The sequence below is a fragment of the Dromaius novaehollandiae genome, chromosome Z (assembly GCF_036370855.1).
Source record: "Dromaius novaehollandiae isolate bDroNov1 chromosome Z, bDroNov1.hap1, whole genome shotgun sequence".
NCBI lineage: Eukaryota > Metazoa > Chordata > Aves > Casuariiformes > Dromaiidae > Dromaius > Dromaius novaehollandiae.
The window spans coordinates 3,613,455-3,636,829 of record NC_088132.1 but is presented as its reverse complement, the minus strand read 5'-3'; the positions used below and the strand labels follow the sequence as shown (position 1 = coordinate 3,636,829).

Below are 23,375 nucleotides of genomic sequence, written 5' to 3'. Positions count from 1 at the left end.
GGACAACCTGCATATCAGCACATTAGCTGTTCTAGTTAAGAGATCATTAAAAAGCAAGCCAGAATTTACATTGCAAAATAAAAATCATTAGTTTATGTTGTGACAGGATCTAGTACCAGTGTTTTGACGAATACTTCAGCCAGGTTTGAACAGCACAATGTTCTTCTATGCTGTTACCAGCTCTGCACATTCAGAAGGTCAGACTTCAGACAAAATTTCCACTCTTCATCTGGCTTCTCGTTTCATCCCTGGGTGAATTGAGATTATACATACTACTACAAAATAATCAGGCAATGAAGACTGAAATAAATGAGTTAGATTATACGGTGGTTTATGTCTTAATCAACCCAGATTTACCAGAGTCATGGTGGATTGGCTGGAGACCTTGGTCAGAAAAAGCATATTTTGGGGATGCTATAATAAATGTTTAAGCTGACAGCACATTACCTTTATTTTCCCCTTAGATAATTCTTTCTGAGGGGAGAACTGAAATCTGAGTGCATCTCTTTTCTCCTGTTTTGTCGATGACTCTCCTGTGCATTGTTTCTCCCTTCTCTGCATGACCTTTTTGTTTGCGTTGTTTTGAAAAGTAAAGAGACACCATGAGTCTACTTTGTGTTCCACAGAGAATATGAAAGAGCACTATATTTCCTTTTCCTTTAAACACCTTTTCTCACTAGAAACAACCACCTTTTATTCTCATTATTTATAGATCAGGATAAAGCACTCCATAAAACATAGAAGGCAAAGTCACTGCACTTCCGAGAGCAATATTCTGTCTGTGGCAAGTTAGAGACAAGAATCCAAGGGAAGAAATTTCCAAATTATTCTGTTAGGAGTCTAAGGCCCTAATCCTACAGAATTAAAATTAGTATAAACTTTGTGATTAATTTAAATGAGTCAAAATCTGTTCCTAAAGACTTCTCTAGATAAAACTCAGAGGAAAATAAAGAAAGTTGGGTTATTTGACAGCTAAAATAAATGATGTATCTTGTAATTTTGACAAACTAGCCTAGGACACCACAAACAATATTTGAGGTCCCAGCTTGGTCAAAAGTGGTCTCTATGCCTTTGGGTGAATTAAATTCTGGAGCCATACCTTTAAAAAGGAACTCGATACCTAATTTTTGCTAGGTCCTTAGCAGCTTTGTGAATCAGTCCTGAGTGCTGATTTTTATCCACATTTTGCAGTCTTAATCTTACTAAAACACCTTGTAAAATTGGAGTGCATATAGCTGTCTAATAGAGAGAATTCCTGAGAAATCAAGAAGAAATTTAGGAAGATTTCATACAGTGTGGCAAATGAGGGGATAGGTGGATAGATGTATGTGGAATCAAAAAATTAAATGGTTTTGCAAAGATTTTCAACTAGTGTATCTATACAGAAGACAAATAGATTAATCTAAGATACAGCTAAGGAGGTGTGAGGAGGCCTCAGAGGATTTCAAGGCCTGACAGGATAAAGCAACGAGCAGCCTAATCTGACCCCATGGCTGAGCCTGCTTTGGGCGATGTGTTAAACTAGAGACTTCCTGAGATCTCTATGATTCTGTGACATTTCAGTGAAAGAAAAAAGCAAACATCGAAGGTGGAGACACAGGGTAGCAAGAATTGAAACTGCAAGCTTAACTATGCAAATAGCAATTTCATGGTGTTTTCCTGTTTCCTGTAACTGCTAGTCCAGCTAACTTCTTTCCCTTCTGCCATAATCTTTATTCACAGTTTGAGATTATTAAATCTGGCTAGCTGTTAAGATGTGATTTAGGCTGAGCTGACCTGGCAGTATGAGCACTGTCTGTTGGCTACTCCTTTCAGTCACGCACAAGCTTCTCCCTAGCTGCTTCTTTTATCTGTGTTTTGCATTTCGCCAGTGCCACATCTAATAGCCATGGCTCATGCCGGTCTTCATTCTCCTACACTGCTCTTTGCACTTTTCAGTCTACTGTACTTAACCTGCACCTCACTTTGAGAGCTGCTGTAAGTTATTGCTACAGCACTGCTAACAGATCTTTTTTTTCATTATACTTCATGAAACAAATATATAATGTTGAAAACAAAACATAGTCTCTGAACTCACATTGGATGACTAAGGAGTTTTTCGGATTCTTATGCTTGGCAGGAAACCTTAACATATGTTCACTTCCTTCAGTTCTAGGGTTAATTCTCTAATGATTGGAGAGATGGTAGCTTATTGCTAATTCTCAACCCAGGCATACTTGTAGTTAATTGACTTATTTCTCTGTGTCAGCTTCATGCTTTTCCCACTTACTGCTTGCTACACATCTCTTTTTAACAGAGATTCCTCTCAAAAAGAATAGCACCAAGTAGCCAGGTATCAGGACTACCTGTTGGTCTTTTTCATTTTACTCCCTTTTAGCAGAGTTCCTGTCCTTGTTTGGGCTTCTCTCTCCTTGGGATTAATAGAGAAAATGGGAAGGAAACTGCAAGTTGCTTTCTCTTTGGCCTCTGTAACTGGTATGAAACTTGTTTCAGTTTGAGGATTTTATTCATAAACCTACAGCAGAGAAACAGGCCCCTGGGAGGTAGCACTGGCACTGATTCCTGAAAACAAATTGTGAATAAAAACTTTGTCACTCTGAATCTCACTATCCCTTATATACAAAGAACCAAAGAAACACCTAACATTCTTGATTCATTTTAACTTACCTAAGGAGATGCACCTCACTCCCTGCAATTTCAGCATATGTTGAATACATTTATTTTAGTCACTGCAATAAATATTACGGCACTAATCCAAAAACAGTTCAGTAAATAGGAGTCATTTTATGTAGATCAATATGTTTTGTAGGGAATGATATTTGGGTTGTTGCATTGTTTAAACTGATGTAGAAACAGCTTGTTTTAAAAATTATAGAAAAGAAATGGAGAATCTGAGTTCTTTTAGAAGCACATGGAATTTGGATTGTATTTTTTAAACATTTTTTTCTTTCACATTAAAATGTTTTCAGTGAGGTTTCTTTATTTGGGCATATTGTAGGCTTTCAAGCATGACTGGAATTCTGCACAGCATCATAGTTCAAATTTGCATGTCCTGTTAGAGACACTATTCAACTGTAAATTAATTATGGAAAATAATGGAACATTACAATTAAGACTTGACAGAAGTCAGTGAGTCTCTGTTCTATAATACTTTTAGCTTTTTCTATATTAAATGAATATGCCTAAAAAAGGGGGAGGGGGAGGGAGGAGGAAGAGTGTTGTGCCTAGAAGCCAGCTATTCATATCTTGCTGAATAAGCTGCTGAATTATCTAGCTGGATTGTAACTCAAACAATATAATCTTAACTGAAAAGTTAGTCATGCCTTACCTAAGTGTTCTGCTTCATATCACCATTGATAAAAAATAAGAAATAGAAGAGTAATGGAATTGCTTGTTATACTTTATTGACAAAGGAAAGATGCTCTTAACTGCAAAGTTGTGTCCACAACTGAACATTTCATTTCTGATTTTACCAGACCATGTGATGAAACCAATTGCAGTTTATAGCCTTTGTTACAGAATAAAAATATACCACAAGGGAGATGTCTGTGGTTTATTTAAACTAGAATTTGATAAAGCTACATTTATTTGTCACAGGAGAGGCAAGGTGTTGTGATACTTTGGAAAATTAATGGTTAGGTTCTTTTTTAAATACAGTAAGACAACTGAGGTACACTAACAATAGTATTAGCTTCTCATACATAGTGATACATAAAAGAGCAGCAACATATAGCCACTTATTTTTACTTATACACATGTTAAGCAGACAGCTTAACTTCTTCCCTGCAACAGATCTGTGCTCACTGTTTTTGCTATAGCGCAATAATGAAGAATAATCATAAACACTGCTTAAGTGTTCCACACTGCATTTTTATACCCTGTTTAACTTTTAGACCCCAGACAAAAAGGAGACACTAGTCAATATGTGATATTAATAAAATATTTCTTAGTTCTTAGTAAAATACTCTTCTAAATTATGCATTGGTCTTTAGTTTCATAAATATAACACCTTATAAAAAGTATCCTGTATCTTTTTTTAGGAGAGAAACAGCCAAAAAAAATTTTTAATAGAAAATTAATAAAAGACTACATAATTGGCTGTATAAGAGAATACCAATTCACAGTTCTTTACTTAAAATTGTGCTTATAAGTGAAGTTGATCATTAGAAGTGGTCAATCTTCCATGGTCTTGCATGAATTCAAATTTTGTCCCTAAAGATTCACATATGAAAAATGTGTAGAATACTTGCCCTCTTCCTCCCAAAACAGTTCAGATATCCAAGAAAAACCGCTGGCACTCTGCAAGCAGAAGAGGCAGAAAGTAGGATGGTTTTGCAGCATTTCTGGGACAAGAAAGTAGCTTTAACAGATAATCTCTTCCAGTGTTATAGCTGCATACTATAGTTTTGTTACAACAATCCAACTAATAAATGTAATTATTTTTAGCATACACTTCAAGGATGTTACTATTTTTCTGTACCCTGACAATGTGGCCCAAACTTTTCTTTGAACAAGACCTTTTTTTTTCCTTTTTCCACCAGTTCCTATATAGTTGTCATGTCCAAATATACTGCTTCAATAATTTCTGACTCAAAGTGGAAAGCTTGTTTGTACAGCCATTTCTGTCTCCAGTTGTTGTTGTTCTGAGGCATGTTCCTTCTTAACTATCACCTATTTTAGCTACTTGCTTTTATAGGAAAGAAGTCAAATGGCTAAATTCAAAGTGAATGTAATTTGGAATACCATCTGCTATGTCTTACATTAAAATGTGCTCCTCTGAACTTAATCATGCAATCGTGCGTCTTATTTTAGACTGCTAACTTCATTCAAGAAAAAAAAAACATGCTGAGGGTTCAAGACAGTGGAAACAAAGTTTTATATTTTCTGATATTGACAAATCAAGCAAATAATACCACCTAGGAGGAGGGAGTTCTTAATTTTTGATTACACAGTAGTTTTAACTATTCCCTTAGGACTTTATGAAGAACTAAATTCAAACTGTAGCTGTTGGCAGTTTTGGACTTTCATGTAATTAAGTAATGACAGTAAATGATTAATATCTTTTCTTATTCCTAATTAGTGTTTATTTGGTGAATTGGAATAGTTCTGTCTTTCAACTCTACTCACTTATAGTTTGATATTGCCCTTAAAATTGTACTGTAATACATCTGCAAGCATATCCTGAGCTTTTGAAAATTGTGACTGAACAGTTGCATAACAAAGAGGTTGATGTGCTCTACTGAACACATGCTTTTGCAAATAAACATAGACAAAAATGGGCGTGTTATATAGATATCTTGCACCAAAAATATTAACACCAGTAGCTACTGCTATTCTTCAGCAATTGCATTAATGTCATGCCTATTTCTATTTTTTTTTTTTCTGTCTCAGCACATATAAAACTTTCTTTTGAAGCTTCTATATTTAATCCTTACTGATTGGGAGAAAGGAAATAGTGTTAAGCTATAGAGTGTAGATAAATGAAAGAAACATATTTCAGAGGTTACATTTTCTGATTGTCAAGTCTGAAGTTCACAGATACTGACTTATTCTCTGAGAACCTTATTAACTTTTAGCTCTCAATAAATGTTGATCTTTAATCCTTTTCTCCTTCTTAAGAAAGTGTTGTTTTTATTATAGCTCTTAAATGTTACCACTAATTAAAAAAATGTCAAACTTTAGAAAAATCTTCTGGAAAATATTCTCTCTTTTGTGCATAAAAAGGGAGAAAGATCAAAAGTTATTTCTGTGCACTTTTAGACAAGTCATCTTTATTTATTTCACTGAGCATTTTCTCTCCTTTTCACTAAATTAAATTTTCCAGGAGATAGGGATGCATTGTAAAATACAAGATACTAGTAGAAAGAAAAATAAATCCACTATTCCAACTTATATCTTCTTGCTCATTAATATAACAAGAAATTTTTATGTATATTCTACTTTTTCAATTACATCTGTAGAGATATATTTTTTTTTAATTGTGAAATTATTCAGAGTAGGGGCCCAGCATCCTCACATTCTTCATGTAGAGTGCTTGCTTTGAAAATCAAAACACTAAATGCAAGGAGCAAAACTGTGATGTTTACAAAGTTGTATTTATAAAGGGTTTTAAAAGAGGGACATCTATCTGTACTATATCACCCTTTGTCTTTTTGGATTTGAAAAATTCAATAGTGATATCAAATCTTTTTCTAATAAATGGCATCATCAAATCTAAATATTATTTTATCCTTTGCAGTTATATACTGTAAAGTATGCATTTCTATGGAGAACCTTTGGAAATTTTAATCATTGGTGAAATGTCATTGTTTCTACTTCTGCTATGAATTTTTATACAGAGATCGTAATTTCTATCAAATGAGAATCTTGTTATTTTGTTTTAAACCTATTATTATCCAACACTTTCCATGCTAAAATTTAAATGAAATATTCAATATTCACCTTGAAGAAAAAGAGACTACTTTGATTCACTGAATTAAAATGAAATACTTTCTTTTGATTTATCTAGATGTTAGTGTGCATTTCCCACCAGGAATGCAGTGCCTTGTAAGAGATGCAGTTCCTGTTCTGATTCTGTTGCATTCCAGAAATTAACAGGCTACACTTCAGATTACTATCAAGATGTAGGACTTGCCTCTGCATAAATTAGTTTCATTATAGAAGTTAAATGGCTCTCAGTACAGAGGACAGTTTTGACCAATCAAAAGAATGGGGGAGGAAATCAAAGAACACGAAAAACAGATCTTACTGTGCAGCATTTACAGAAACAAGATTTGATTTTTAATTGAACTCAATGAAGTGAGATCAATGACCTGTAAGGAACCATACTGGTGTAATAAGAGTTCTGTTCTTTTTGTTTTGATTAGAAAGGTTGAAATAGCAAAGATTCATCACATTTCCTGATAAACTTTTTGGCACGTATGTTCTTAAGAAAGTTTTGGGAGACTGTGATTCAGAGGGAAAAAAAAAAGTTACTAGATGAGAAATTCAGAGTTTTGCTCAGCTCTAAAAAAGAACAAAAACCTCAAGCTACTGTACAGTTCATATATTTTCTTTTAGTTGCTGAAACATTTGGATTAAACTCTCATCTGCCTCCAAACCCTTTTTTGATAGCTCATGCTCATCTTCTGCTTTGCTCTCTTTCATGTCTTTCCTAATGGTTGGAATAACAGCCAGCTCAAAAACAAGGAAGAATATGAGGATGTCATCTTCACGATGAACATCACAAAATCTGTAACACACAAACCTTTTGTTATATCAGTCAATGTCATTTAAACTCTACTAATCTGTCACAGATTGTGAGCTCAATTTTATAACTTTTAATATATTCTTTCCAAGGTCAAGAAGGATAATTTTGGATTTAGCATAGTAATTCTGTTTCCTCTGAGCTTGAAAATCATAGCCTTTTCCAAATCTGTTCAGTGAGTCCATTTCATTTGTAAGTTGAAAGGGAAACAAACTATCATTGCTAAGAACTTGATGAAAAGAAAAGAAGAAAAATATATCAAGTAGATAATACCTAATGAAAGTACTGTTAGTATTAAAAAAGACTGGAGGGAGAGGTTTCAGATTAGCAAGTAATAAAAATTTCAGCACCAATTTTAGGACCTGAGTTCAGTAAAATAAGTTGTGTGCATGTATTCTGAAATCAGAGCTAGAATGTGTACCTAAAGCAAACAGGAGAAAATGTAACTCTTTCTTCACAACCTCTATTAGATGTCAAGATCATAGGAACTCTTAAGAGATTGTTTTGATTGTGTCTTCTCTTTCTTTTTCCTTTTTTTTTTTTTTTTTTTTTTTAACGTTTGAAGAACCTGGGTGGTTGAGGTGTCTCCATTGAAGTTGCTATTGGTGTTTATTCCTGGACTCAGACATTCCTGATTTTAAAGATTATGTGAAATATGTTTCATAATGTCTGTCTGTATCATAATGAAGCCTGGTCTTACAATTTCAAGTTGTGGTAGTAATTTTGCTATTATTAACACTGCTTGGTTTTGACTTCTTTTTATTTGCTCTCTTTTGCAATATGTATCCATTTGTTTAGTCTGGAGTCTAGATAATTGCTTTTGTCTTTATTTCATATTGCATCTAGACTTGTATTCCCCCAAAATTCTCCAAGCACTGTTGAAAAAATCTCCATTGGTCAATCTGTGGCAATTTATACAGTAAAAAGAATGCAACTATCTAATAGCATTTCAGCTTTTTGTGTCTACAGGACTACATACCAGTTAAAATATCTTGTCCCTAATTTTCAAAGAGGGATGTTTAAAGTTAATTGTCAGTACATTTACTGGGCTTTTATATAAGCAAACTAGTATATCCATGATACTTCCACATATTCTGGCCCACATTAATACATGCTGACTTATAATAAATGTAGGTTAGCTCAGTGTGGGCAGAATTGTCTGCAGAGCTCAACTAAATTCACCTGATCCTGTGACTGTTTTGTAGAAATGTGAGCGGTATTCACACTATAATCACTAGTGGATTTGCATGAACTGTATTAGTTTAAATGCAGTAGGGGTATGAGCTGACTCCATGCAGTCTCCATATGCAATGTACCTCTCCTAATATATCAACTAAAGCACTGGTAAGTGGTAGAGATTGGCTCCAAGCCTGGTTTATCTATAATTAAGTCAGTCAACACCATGGTGGCTCTAGCTGAAATCATTTCCACCAGTCATGCTTCCCAAGACTTCTTTACCCAGCAAGACAGTGCAGAAACACCTGCATCCAGATTGGCTTTGCTGGAATTTACTGACTCCAGAAAGAAAGTAACTATCTTGTTTCCTAACTGAGTTGACCCCTCAGACAATAATTTGCTCTCTATTTGCCCAGTGCTGTGCTGCAGACACTAATACATCCATGGTGCTAAGTGTCATGAAAGGTTTCAGCCTACATGATTCCACACATTTCATTGTACTGGCTGCAATAAAATACTTTTATGTGGCAAAAGAAATTAAAAGGTAAAGTATAATACCAGTTGCAGTCAGTGGGAGTTGCCTTCCATGAGCTTCAGTGCATCCAAAATGTCATAGCAGGTATTCAAAACCGTGTGAAAACACATTGGGTTTTTAAAAGGTTGAAGTATTTACGTGTAGAAGTCATGGAGAAAGAGTCTATTGTCTGCTTGGTACGTATATATAGTGTGAACTTTTAATTTGTGTATGAAGATAAGAAAATGAGTTTGTAAAAGCCACCCAGGGAGATGAGCTTAACATCTTTGGGCAGTTATATTTCATTCTCAAATAATACGCTTTAAATAGCCTCAGCGTGTTTTCTGAGTATGTGAAATGAAGAACAGTAACTGGAAAAATAAATAACTAGTCCAGATGTTGGTGGTGTTGGGTCAAACTTTTTGATGTTCTTGGAGCTGATGAAAAGCATATTGGGAATTAACCAAAATCTCAGCTCAAAATCTCAGCAGTATCTCCAACACCATCCAGGCAGAACACATTGCTAATTCAAAGTATGTTAGCTCTTAAAATAGTATAATTCTTATACTGATAGGCTAGGCTCACAAACTATACTCAGTATACTCACAAACGCAAACACAGACTAGTTTAAGTGCATCTTTTATATTTCTGTTTCATATGCCCAGATGGTAGTCTGTTTGCTTTGGGGTGAATCCATGAAATGAAGCATCTGGAGTTTAGAGTGTTTTGATGTGCTTCACTAGCTGCACCCAGTTCAGACTATATAACAGAATATATTAGCTGCCAGAGTTCTTGCTCTGAAAGTTATCATGCCAAAAGGCAAGGAAAGCATAAATGTGCTGCTGCTCACTTCCAGACTATAGTTTTACTCAGATTACTACATATCTTTGGGGCAAGAGCTCGATTTCCCCATCTGAAGACAAATACCATGTGTTTTATAAACACAGCCCTCTATAAGGAATCAGGTCTGTGCTTGCATCATCTGTTGTCTATCACAAGTGCGAGGTCAAATAACATTTTGCTTTAGTATAAGAATATTTGTATAAAGTTGATCTACTTAATAGTGACAGTCCTGTATTCTCTGTTTTATTGCTAAATGGTATCAGTTATGTTACAGGTAGATTACAGCTGTAAAATCAGTTATATCTTAGGTATGCATGCTGGAGAGCTGTCTTATTTTACAGGTGTATCTTTTTTAATTCAGCCGCTGGTTTGTGTGTCTGACTATGAATAAGGAGAAATTGTGAGAATGGAAAAGAAAAAGGAAATTTCAGATGCAGCTCAAAGTTAGTTGTTTCACAGTATATTATAGAAGCAGTAAACTTGGTAATTGCTTAACTGATAATTCCCATGGATTTAAACAGCACTTTGTGATGACTTTAAGCCACATCTTTGGCACTGAAATCTGTGTCAGTGTATCAATAGCTAAAATTAATAGCATCTCTGAAAGTATGACACAGCACATTTTTACTTTTTCTGACCTAGAAGAGACCAGGCACTGTCTGAGTAATAAATAAAGGATTACACATGCTTACATACACAAGCTAACAAAAGCAGCTTAACTGTTGGATTTGCTCAGGCTTACACTGCACTGTTACATTTGGGCCTACTTTTAGATGTTGCTGAAATTATACATATCATTCATTTTTGTCACTTCATCATGAACCTATTTTTAATTATGGCAGTAATTTATCCTTGTTTTTGAAATGGAAGATATGCGAATGTGCATTCTTACACAAAAAGTTAGCGTTATGTCATCTAAAGCAATGGTGCTATTGTAAATAATATAGGCTTGCAAACCACATTGGTGGAAGCCACGTGAAACACAACGATTATGAGCAGGTACAGAAAACACTAGAGTACTACCAGGCTCATGCAGATGAGTGTCTTCTGAATCCCCATTCTGGTCACTTCTCATCTCTTGCCTCAGCATGTATCTGACTGAGGTGGGAAACCTTCCTGAATAAAGGTCTTATTCCTTCAGTTTTTCTTATGACAAATCCTATTTGCTGAGCTAATGAGAAAAGATCATAAAATGCACTATTGCAGCATTTAATATTATATTACATAACTTCATTGTTAACTCTTTTTTCTATCAAAGTGACTCTTCTAACTAATTATGCAGCAAAATAAAGCTGGCTGTCAAACTATATTAATGAAAACTATAATTAATAATGATGAATGAATGTCAAATTGTGCAAGTAAGTATTGGGAAATCTAGATGTTCATGCAGAGTTTTTCCAGATCAGTGTAATAAATTTAAGCCATCTCCCTAAATCTTTTTACCTTGAATGGGAAGAATAAATGGGGGAGGTGGAATGCAGTTTTGTCAGGTCTTTGGTTCAAAAAAGACTGCACATCTTCCTGTTCCCCATGACAGCATGAGATGCTGTAAGAATAGTTTTGAGCTATTGTAACCACTCTGTCCTAAATGCCTCCAGAATTTTAAACAAAGTTGAATCCAGAGCGGTTCCTAGAAAACTTTTCCCCTGTGAGGTATTTCACAGCTCTAAGAGAACCTGTCCGAGCCACGTACTGTCATCACAGACGATCAAAAGTGAGTTGATCAGGTGGTTCCTTGAAAGAAATGTTGAGATGTTTGTCTGTTTATTAGGCAATTGCTTATAGCTTTAGCTCTGCTGATATGGAAACACACCAAATAACAATCATCCACCATAAGAGGAAATGGGATGGGACAGCTGAGACCTTTGAGGATGAGGCGTACATGGATATTAGTTATCTTTCTGTTTGGAATACAGCAGTTTTAAATAAATGCCTATGGAAGATACATGTCTGTAGTCAAAGCATGAAAACTAATTAATTTTGGCTCTAACTCTGGATAGTATTTCAGCAGTTTATAGAGGAGTGAAAGTGATAGCTGTATAGTCTTTGTGGAGGAATCCTTTTGACAACAAAATAAATACAGAAAGGAGAGAGACAGATGTTTATGATTGCACCAACTGATACTTTTCCGTTTATCCTCAGTTCCATTATTTTTTCTCTATGGCTGTTCACTTTCATTTCTTGGTAATTTTAATTTTGCATTTTCTTTGCATATTGATGCTGTGGCAAAGAGTGACTTTTACTGAACAATGAGTGAATTTTCAAGAGCCATACCAAATCATTCTGTAGAAAGGATTTTTGGAGTGATTTTGTGAAGGCCATACGGTTCTTGACATGACTTTTGTCCGTGGTAGTTCTGTAAGTGAAATATTAAACACAGTAAGTATGCATTCTATCTGAAGATTACGTGATGATGAAAAATGATGAAATGATGGAGACAATTTAATTCTGTTATTGTAAAATGACTTGGTATCCATTCTTTTTACTTGCACCAAAAGCATCGATGAATGTGTAAGTGCCTTGTGTATTTGAGATGTACAGGGCTATGTGGAAACTCTGGCTTCTGAAATCTGAACTTTTTTAATTTAAAGAACCTCATACAGAAAGACTTCCCGTTTAAAAATGAAATTGCAATTACTGAAGAACATATAACTCTGAAGACATTTAAAAAGAGAAATTTGAACAAATTGTTTCAGCTTTTTAAATATGATGATACTACTTCAGTTTTGATCATTTGTAGTAACTGGAATGAACTAATGAGAGATATATATTATAGAAGAAATTACAAAATATTAACCCAAGCCTATATTCATTTTTTGCAGTTAAAATATTAGAAATGATTTATACGATCATAGAAGATGGATCTCACAAGTCCTCAAGAGATTGTGATCAGCGGCCCTAAGCAGTGGATCTAGCTGTGTATGTTTCATTTCTAAAAAATGTTATCTAAATTTTCATGATGACAGAAATATTGGAGCTTCCATTACTGCCTTAGATGCCATGAACTCTTTTCAGTGCCGGACTGTCCTTAGAATTAGACATTTTTTCTCCAGATGAAGTTTAATCTATCTTTTTCTGCAATTTAAACTCAATACTTTCAGCTGCACCTACTTTAATATCTGGGGTTTCTTATTTTCAATATTTTCTTGTGCAAGATCTGAAATGCTAAAATGAAGTTATACATGCACTGAGTGCAACATGTGTCCATAGGCAGCAGTGGACGTTTTAGTGCTATGCCTCCTTTCATGAAGCTACAGTTTCACTGCATCACTGTAAAATTCTCCATAGCTGGGGAGAGTGGAATGAAGTAAGGACAAGAAATAGATGCCAGTTGGTCACGGTGGTCCATAGTGTAGCAACTCTGCCAAGACATGTAGAGTTTTGGAAGCTTTATTATATAGTCCTAAAGCTGACTCTAAAAGTCAATGTTTACATAATTCAGTACAATCCAGATTTTTTGAATACCAAGATCCTTAAGTATCAAGCCTGTAAGATATGCTTTCAGGAAAAATGTGGTATCTGTGTCCAGCAAGGTTTACCTTTATATTAGCTCTAAACTAACTTTATATCAGAAGTAGGTTTTTAAAAAACAAGCTTTGAACTTAGTATGTATTACAAACAATTTCACTGATCTGCCAAAAAAAGCCTTAGGCTTATATGGAAATGTTTTATTGGTCAATTCTTTAAGTTGGACAACAAACATACATTTTAATATTATGTTTTGAACTATGTCAGATTTATGAAACAAACTACTACTGTCCTGTCCCGATCCAGTATCGGGAGGGTTTCATTACGATCCCAAGGACGAGATGAAGACCCTAAAACCGGTCAAGTATCGTACAACCTTTTAACTTTATTTTCCACGAAGTGGGGAGAAAAGGTGTGTGTGGCGGGGGGGAGGCGAAGGGAAAGTGAAGGTAAGAAGGGAAGAGGTGAACAAGGGTAAGGGGAAAAGATAGAGAAAGTTGGAAAAGGATAGAAGCTAGCTACCACCACTCCAAGGCCAGTGATGTTCTGCTGACTCCGTTCGAATTACAGCTCAAGCTGGGTGCCTCTGACGAGGGACCCTAAACAAAGAAATCCCTCGGCAATTATAGCTTTTTCAAATTAAGTTTCCCACCCCTCACGTGGTAGTTCAGACCAATAGTAATATTTAGGTCTGGGGTCTCCTGCTCCTTATTGGGTCTCATCACTGTCCCTAGGTAGGCCGTTTACTGTTGCCGTTTCTGCTGACAGGTGTGTCTCCATTCTTGGGTCCCGCCATTAGCTCTCAAGGTCCTGACAAAGAGGTGGTAACTCCAGCGGTTAGCACTGTTTCAGCAGTGCACAGGAATGTAAATTGCTGGTAACTCCCTTATCATTCCCGCCTGCACCAGCTCTGGGGCCCTTTCTCACTGAACTAGGGAGTGCGGCCTAAGGCTTCAGCAAATTTAGCTACTCATGCTAAGCAAGTTTTATAGAAGTTGTGCTAAAAACGGCAGTAATTTACAGTCCAGGTCCCAAAGTCTCTGCCTGATCGTGGTCTGGTTCAGTGCAGGCTTGGTATGTCCTGGGTGGTCGCAGGGAGACCATTTCGGGGGTCGCAGCAGCTTAGTCCTGTTTCCGCTGGGGACAGATGGCTTGTTCAGGGTTATGGTTTGCTTGCACCTTATGTACCAAGAAATGTTTAAGGCAAAAAGTTCACTCATCTGTCCGCTACATGTCCTCAATGCATCTTGCAACATCTCTAAAAAATAGTGATTTAATTTGAGGAAAAAAAGACCACTAACTTTGCAAAACTGTATGGTCAAAAAATTGAATTATATTTACTTTAAATTGTACCATAAATTATACACAAGACTATTCATTAATTATAGTGTCCTGATGTAGGTCTGGATGAGGTTCATAATTATTAATAGAATTTTGAAACTTTCTTTAAAATCTGAAATATATTTGGTCTGACTATTAAGCTAACAAGCAGTCACCTTTTTAGCTGTTTTTGCATCTCATTATGTGGCCTTAAATGTTTGCCATATTTTAGGATATATTGGCTGCATAACCTACTTTCATGCCACTCGTGTTTCTTTTATTCTTTATGTCAAAACTTTTTTCAATCATTTCACGTATGTGTGGTATGTGGGTCAAAAAATCTGACTGAAATCTCCCTAAATCTTCAGGATGTCCCTGAGTTGTGTGTTTGGTGACTCTTTGTTTCAATATTATGACACTCACAGCTGTTCCTGTCTCTTAAAGCTAGAGCTTGATTGAGATTACACTTATGCAATTAGAATAAACAAGTTTAGGTGAAATATTCTGGAGTTACCAAAGGGTGTTTCCACCATACAATTTTCCTCCAAAAATTTTGATGCATCTGGGGCAAGAAGTTCTGTAGTTTGCCCCACATAATCTGCAAATGAAACACATCTTTTTGTTTGTTTTGGACTTTGGTTCTGCTGAGTTTCTTATAATTCCCACTGATTCTTATACTGGCCCCTATCTATGCCATTCGCGATTTTATAGAAAATTGTTTTTTCCTTCCCCTCTTATTTGTCTCAGTATTTTCCAATTTTTTTATCTACTTAGAGATGAGAAAGAACATAAGCTAAAATTTAAATAAACTGTCTAGAAATAAGTTCTGCCTGCTAATAGAGCATTCTTTTTTATTCTACTTTCTCATTCACACAAGACAATATTATTTTCTCCTAATTCTTTTCCCACTTTCTTCTATCTCCGGGTATTTCCATTTCTTCAAACAACAATTTGACCTCTTTGTTAATAAAAACATTTGACTTTGAAATTATTTTACTCAGTCATTGTCCCAGCTAGATAATACAAAGTAACAGCAGTACAACCAGATTTAGGCAAGAACAGGAATTTAAGTTTCTGAATGCAGGAAGAGAAGATGTTCAGATATCACTAAAATGTTGAAGTTAAATTTTTATTCCATGACAATTATTCAAAAAAATTAAATGGCAAATGTTCTGCCCACACCTGTTAAATTCACAGGATTCCTCACCTGGGCAACTGAGTTCTTTTGTGTTTTGGGGAGAGGGGAGGGTGGGTGGAGGAGAAGGGTCACTACAGAGAAGCAAGCAAATTGCATAAAGGTGCCTGAGAAGCCCTAGAGATGGACTAGTCTATGTTCTGAATCATTCCACTCCTTCAAAATAAGCATTTCTAGGGGACTAGGGGAGAATATTTTCAGGTAGATTCCATTGTGATCATGCATTTAAAAAACAAAAAAAGTAATTCTGTACTAAGTTTTATTTTCACACAATTTGACAAATGTCATTGTGGAGTAACTTGAAAATAAGATGTCAGGGAGAGAATAGAAATTTGATGCAAATCTCCTGTCAAAATTACCCATTTGCTAAATGAGCTGAGTTTTTCCCTCAGGGAAGCAGCATTGTCTGGTGAAAAATGTCGCGTCCTGGGTGCTTGCACCCAGGAGCCCTTTTAGCAAAATGCATCACTTTCTCATGCTTCGGTTTCCCTTCTATCTAATTGGGATAATGATAATTGCCTCCTTTGCAAAATGGAGATTAGCTGTTGAGAAATAGCAATAGCTAGCTATGTGTCTATAACAAGATGTTATTTTTACCTCTAGTAATGACTTCCATGTTGTTTTCTGAGGCAAATGCTGGACAAATATGTGAAAATACAGTTGTACAGAGTCGTGTAATAACTTTTTATCATGATCTGTTTTACCTATATTACTTCACCTACATGAAGTAACAAAGACTAAAATATCTGGAAGTGTATACTGAAACAGTAAATCAACTTCGTTCCCTGCACAGATGCTCCAGGGAAAACTGATGGTGTTTTCTCTAGGTGACAGTTTGAAAACAGAGTTTAGAACTACATTTCAGGACAACATATATTTGCCAAGAATACAATGGTATGTGTTTATATTCAGTGAGAAAGGTTACATGGTACTTGATAAACAGTCACATGTATTTTGTGAGATTTACTTATCTGAAGTTTGGTATTAAAACCCCTACCAACATATCTGAGAATAGTATTACTTAGAAATTTCTTTTTTTTTTTAATAACAAATAATTATCAAAATCCAAGTTGTCCATATTTTCAACTGGATTCAGCCAAGGTATTGAAAAATCTTCTAACTAATTCTGATTATTAAATATCAGTACTTTATGTCTAAAAATTCATCTTTAGGATCACCTTTTCTGAGAGCCACTGATCCAGCCTTCTTACAAGACAAATGAATATTCTTCATCCCACTGTGTGCATTCCTCAGAACAGCTCAGAACTACAGTTCAGCTGTTGCACAGTTTGTCTCATCCATGGTGAAGCATATGATACAAAACAATTGAATTAACTCATATTTAAAACATTGTTTGGATACTGCGTAGCAGGCTAGTTGAATGAGAATTACATAAAACCATTTGACCATGAAATTTATACTTGCTTAAAATATCTGGTCTTTCATATAATTGCAATACTATTTTTATATAATATCCTAAAAATATTTTGTTTAAATTTTTATGAGTCTTTGAAGCCATATTTGTTTCTTTCTTTTTTATATGCCATCATGTGGATTTTCAGAGTGTTCTCTGTCAGCTCATAGCATGTTTTATGTGGAGGTGTAGATTCTTCTTTTTCAGACAGTCTGAAAGGTCATGGAGAAGTAATTTCTGTTTGACAGCCAATGAGTTTTATTATCTGGGACCATCTTTCTGAAAGACTATGTTGATAAAAAGAATCTATGCTATATTTTTGGATTAATTTTGAAATAACATAGACAAATTAACTTCAATTTGGTATCAGTATAATTCTTGATTATTGTATAATCTACAATTCTTTCACTCTAGCAGGGTTTATTCTGGTCCAGAGAAACATACTAGTCAAAAGTTTCCTTTCTCCCTCTGCAATACTTCTTCAGCACATTTTTGTCCTGTGTCTTATTAAAATAAGTAGAAAGTTCTGATATTATTTCCATATGGCAAGAGAGAAGTGACAGTTCTGAAATGCTCATTGCTTGCTGTAGAATGGGAGACATGGATAGAGCACACTTGGCTGTGGAAATTGCAATGCCGAATGCCATTGCATGTTGAGAGAACAAGCTAAACCTCCTGCTAAAATGACTTTTTTTTTCTTTTTGTCCCCATCTTATGATTAATGCCTTTGTCAATTTCAGCTTTAGAGCCCCTAGTAAACTGTTTTCTAAGCTGCTGTATGCAACACAGTTCTCTGCCTCCCTAAGGGTGCCAGTGAGTACGCATTACTATTTGGTATTATTTGGAATTTTCACTTGCCTCCTTACATCAGCAAGGATGTTTATAGCTTTGACAATCCTCTTTGCTCTTTGTTTCCTCTCTGGGAAAGAGCTAAATATCATCCCAAACCATTCTAAGGAATTTCACGAAAAACATCGCCATTTCAAAGACTTCAATACAGCTGTGAATTCTAAATGGATTTTCCTCTTCTTCCTAGTAAGCAAGCAGCAGAGCTGGAAAACTTGGCAGTGAACTCTTTGTCTTTCCTGCTTGTATCCATGGAGCCTGGATTTTACAAGGTAATTGTTCCATTTTAATTGATTTTAATTTATATTGTTTTATAGTTTTCAGTGCCTAAAATGACCTTTTAATGCCGTACTTGTTGAAGAAATACCCTTACTTAGTATAGGGCACCTAAACTTTTAGCATTGCATTCTATTAAATATTCATGTACCTTAAAATAAGTGCTATGTGTTGCTTTGGATGCATTAAGAAGCATACTCCCTCTCAGAAAGGAAGGAAAATGTTGCCAAGATCTAGAACGTCTGGGGGTTGCTGAGCTATCCTTCCGGCATTTCCATCCGTCTGAGTGGACTCAGCCGAACCTTAACATTTAAATTTGAATTTGAATGCATTTATTATTTAAGGATCACTTCTCTGTGTATATGCATTCTGTGTTTATTGGGGATTTTGTCAGTAGAGAGGCTAAAAGTACTTCTTCAGATGTGTCCATCTATGCTTGACGATCCTTGTGGCTGCACAGGTTTTAAAATGAAAGATTTTGATGCCTGCTCTTAAGCATGTTTCTTAATAGTAATGTTTGAAAGTTAGTCATGTTAATTATTTGGAACATTTAGTTATCTAGAGTTTCAAAATGCCTAGGGAAAACTAGTTTGCTTTGATAATTATTTTTATTACAATGGAAGATAGTGCTGGTTCTGTCAAGAAAAATACCTCCCTGCATATCTTCCTAAGCTTTGGATAAGCATCTGGACTTAATGTTACTTTCTTTCCTTGAAGACGTTATTCCACCCTTGAATTTTATCTTTAAAGTTGTTTCAGTTGTCTGTAGGAGAGAACATTCCTCTGAATTTTTCTGGTACTGAAGCTGGCTCTTTTACACATGGCAAGAAAAGATTTTCAAAAGCTTTTTTTGTTACGTATTAAAAGAAATAGAACCAGAAGCTATGCTAAAGCTTCTCCAAATTCATGCTTTTAAATATAGTGCTGAGCTGAAGAATTACCCCCTCTTGACAGAAGGGCCACCATGAGCTATATATTCAAGGCAAAAATTGGCCCTTTTGAAAAAGAAAATCATCAGCCTTTGCAGCACCTAAGACGGAGGAGTGAATATTCATCTCTTAAGCATTTATTTAACAAGCCAAATCCCAAGGTTGTGCATTTTAATGCATTGCATTTCTTTAGTAGGGAGAGGAAAAAGGTGAAGCAGCCTCTGCTGTGGGTGAAAACCTGCTACAAATGTGGGTGGTGAGTGTAAAAATAAAAGTAGCAACATTTCCTTTTAGGCACCTTCTAACAATGGAAGCCATTCATAAATACTAAAAAAGGCTGTAATTTTTACCAACTCTCTTTCACCTTCTTAGAAGCAGTAGAAAAATTTCTATTGTGAGGAAAAGTCCAGACACAGTAGTTTTGCGTAAAGATAGTTAGGCACTGAATAATAGGGATTCTTAGATATGTGTGGGTGATCTTATGTTTCAAAGAGATGTTAGTGCTACTCCTCAGAAATTCACATTGTGTTAAACAGGCCTTCTCTGTCTTGAGAATAAGAATGCTAAACCAGGAGAAGCTAGGAAAAAGTACTAGAAATCAACAGTCTAGTGGCTAAAGCCATGATTTTCTAAAAGCTTATTTTTTGTGATTAATTTCATTCTATTTAATGAAGATTTAAAGATATACTTAAACATTTGTGGAATTAGGGTATATCTGGCTAAATGGTAACTAAAGGAGTGACAAGAATGACAGTGAGTAAGATTTCAAAAGAATCTATATGACACTGCAGCAGGCAAATGCTGCTCTTTCACCACCATGTATGCTAGGTTTCTTTCTTATGCAGGATAACTACTTCAGAAATACTGTGATATTTTAAAACAGAATTAATGAAAAGCATTAGTATAAATAGCTAATATGAAAAGCTAATTTAATGACTTTTTAGCCAAAATAACCATTTCTAACTTACTGAGCTTCCTTTGGTTGTAGATGTAGTTAAATCTGAAGATGCCTTTGATTCTAGTGAGTTATGTGTATTTTCTGGCGTTAACATTTCAACTGGAAAACCTCATTCAATTTGGAGTAGGTCTCTGTCAATGAGAATACATTAATATGTCATGATGATCTTGGTGGGGTAATGAGATATTTTTAATCAGCTGAAAGGCAGCTTTAGAGTTGTGGTTTGATCAATATTTAAACAAGTTTGGGGAGTTATTGTGAACAAAATTGCCTTTCTGTCTGTCTTTCTACTTTTTAAAAAAATTATTATCACTCATTAAACTTGTTTCCCTAACATTCTTCTTGGGAATGTGGAGTACATAGCATGTTGATTTGCACTAGCTGATGTTGAGAAAATTTCCTCTGTCTTTTTTTTGTATTGGAGTACTAACAACTAACAAAACAAAAACCCTCAATAGTTTGTAGGATTATCAGGAAATGGGTCTGTCCAGCAAAGTATTAAGTGCTAACATAGGATACTAAGAGGCTGAGAGTGCAATGTCTGTTTTTATTTCAGAATTTAAAATTAATTAATTCATTCATTAAAAATGAAATTTTTGTTATAAAACCTACAAGGTGTTCTTTCAGTGTCACTACTTATGTACATATACCTGTTCCTTTTCTAAAGAGAAATGATCCCAGTGCTCTCTAAATTCAGATGTTCCACATGAGCTGAAATTAAGTATTTATGCTTGAGATATTCAAAATAAAAATCAAGAAAATAACAGTAAACAGATCTGAATAAGAAGTATGTGTTGATAGCAACATCTCTAATCTAATAGCCCAGTTGTTATTACATGTCAGAGGTTTGATTTAAGATCATTTTTCTCCCTGATTCTGTGGGTGGGAATTGTCCTTCTCTGTATTTTATATAGTCTGTTAAGGAAATGTTAATTGGACAAGAAACTGAAACCCTGCTTCCCCCCTCTAAGTATGTCTTGAGTCTCTGATTGATGAACTATTCTCACCTTTTTCTTCAATGAACAGCCTTCCTGAATAGAACAATACTGTGATTGTGCTTTGCTTTTATTTTGGGTGTCTACAATCAATACTTTGGAGGTTTACTGGATTAGGCCCTTAGGAAAAAAAAGAGAAGAAAGAAAAAAGCTGCTCAGTTTTGACTTAATACAAGCAATATGAAGGTTTTGCACACTGTGATATTGGCTGTTGCTGGCAGTCTGTTCTTGTAGCCAGATTAATTCAGTTTCTTCAGTTTCAGTACCATAAGAAGTGATTTTTACTAATACAGCTACCTCCAATTGCAGCTCAGCAGCATGAGAGACACATTTTTATCATCAGATATAGCCAAACTTCATAGCTGTGCAGTGCATATCTAGAAATACCTAACTCTTCTTTCCACTTTCTTCTACATAGTTTCTTTTTTGTTTATACCTCTGTATTTCTTGAGTAATTTCATTGAATTTGATGGAGTAGCACCTGTCTAATTCATCTTTGCTCATACCAGAGCTTCAAAGACTGCTGATATTTAAAGCTTCCAGAAGAAAGAAAAATAATCCATTCCAGTCTTTTGGGGGGTTATCTTGAGCTCTTTTGTCATGGAAATGGTCTGCATACCTTGCTCAGAGTTACAACCAAACTTTACATTCCGAAATTTAAATTTAAATTAAATAAATAAAGCATGTAAGAGTTCTTTGATTTCTTGAGTATCAAACTTTATTTTCTAGATGAAGTTCAGAAGTATATTTCAGAGCAGTGGCAGTAGACATCCACACTCCAATATAATGCAGAGCAAACAGAACTTTCATTTAGAAAGATATTTAGTGCATTCGGTGAAGACACTCCACTTTGTTCCCTTGCATCCCCCAAGGATAAAGTGGTGTTAACATTTAAAGGGGATTAGGCTTACTGCTTGGAAGTGCTAAAATTTACCTCAGTATTCTTTGGTTTTGGATCTTATATTGATTATGAACAATGTTTTTAGACAAACAATTTGCCAAAAATCTGAAGTTGTAGCTCACAAATTAGAGGAGGATTTCTTTTTTGTCTGGAAATACTAAAAAGTTTTTTTTACAACAGCTCTGAAAGTTACGTTTTGCGGAAGATAAATATACCTTACACAAACCTACAAGATCTGTTTTCTCCTTTTTTATCACACAAAGATGTGTTCATTTCCTGTCACACGCAATGCAATGTTCTAGATTGTGCATCTTCCTTAAAATAAAGGAACCAGTCCTTGCTTGACTTTCCTTCATACCATATTCAGAACCCTAATGTACAGGATACTGTGCATTCTGAAATCTTTCATTCGTGCATTTTCAGCATTGCAGTCTTGCCTTTGGGATAGAATTCTGCAATGAAAACTCCTCATGGTAAAATACTGTTCATTAATCAGAAAATATATGAGGAAGAAAAAGGAATAACTTTATATATAATTACTGTCAATACAAGGGTGATACTTGAGCTACAGTAGTAATAAAAGGTAAAAGGAGACTTTATCAAGATAATGATTGTACTGTCCCAAAATGGATAGAGTGGGTTTGTTTATTTTGATGTGGCAAGAATTACAGAATACAGTTTCTGTCTGGCAAAAAACAGAACACTAAAAATCCATTACATAATAGCAGCTTGCTGATGCACAGATTGTTAATAAATGTATAACTTTTTTCTAGGTCATCACAGTTTAATACTTTGATTTTTTTTTTAAATAATCTGTATTTTTGATTTCTGGTAAAATATGTCCATATCAGTAGAAATTAAACAAATGCTTTTGGCACAAGCTTCACATCTTTTATTCTTGAATAACAAAATTTCTGAGCTCTATTCTAAGCTTGTTTAATGCCTGACTATGAATTAAATCATAGACTAGAAGATCCTTCTCAGACTAGGTATAGATTTAAGTTTAATCATTCAGGACACTGCTTTCTGCCACATTTTACTCTTGTGGACAGAATGATTTTCTGCCAGCCAGGCAATGCAAGTTAGACTGCAGGCCTGAAAAGCTCAGAAATGCAGGATGTTTGAAAGCATACTGCTTAAGTGTTAATGATGAGAAGCCCAGCCAATTCCCTCTGAGAGCCCTGTCTCAAATCCATTAAAAAGCCCTGGAGTGGCCAAGCAAGAACAGGTCTCCCAGCCATGTGAATGAGAAAACCAGAACCAGTCTGTGCTTGGTAATGATAGGGAAACAGTC

At 35.2% G+C, this 23,375-nt stretch overlaps 1 protein-coding gene across 13 annotated transcripts in view; it reads left to right on the top strand.

Moving 5' to 3' along the window:
• Positions 1 to 23,375, top strand: part of LINGO2 (leucine rich repeat and Ig domain containing 2) — a 452,194-nt gene that overhangs the window by 147,635 nt on the left and 281,184 nt on the right. For 11 of the 13 annotated variants that reach the window (XR_010386288.1, XR_010386293.1, XR_010386292.1 and 8 more), the window contains one exon: positions 18,213 to 18,294. The gene's annotated coding sequence lies outside the window, so the exon portion shown is untranslated. Of the gene's footprint in view, positions 1 to 12,010; positions 12,159 to 12,601; positions 12,699 to 18,212; positions 18,295 to 23,375 lie in introns of all 13 variants that reach the window. The other 2 variants (XM_064502529.1, XM_064502530.1) reach the window with 2 other exon arrangements.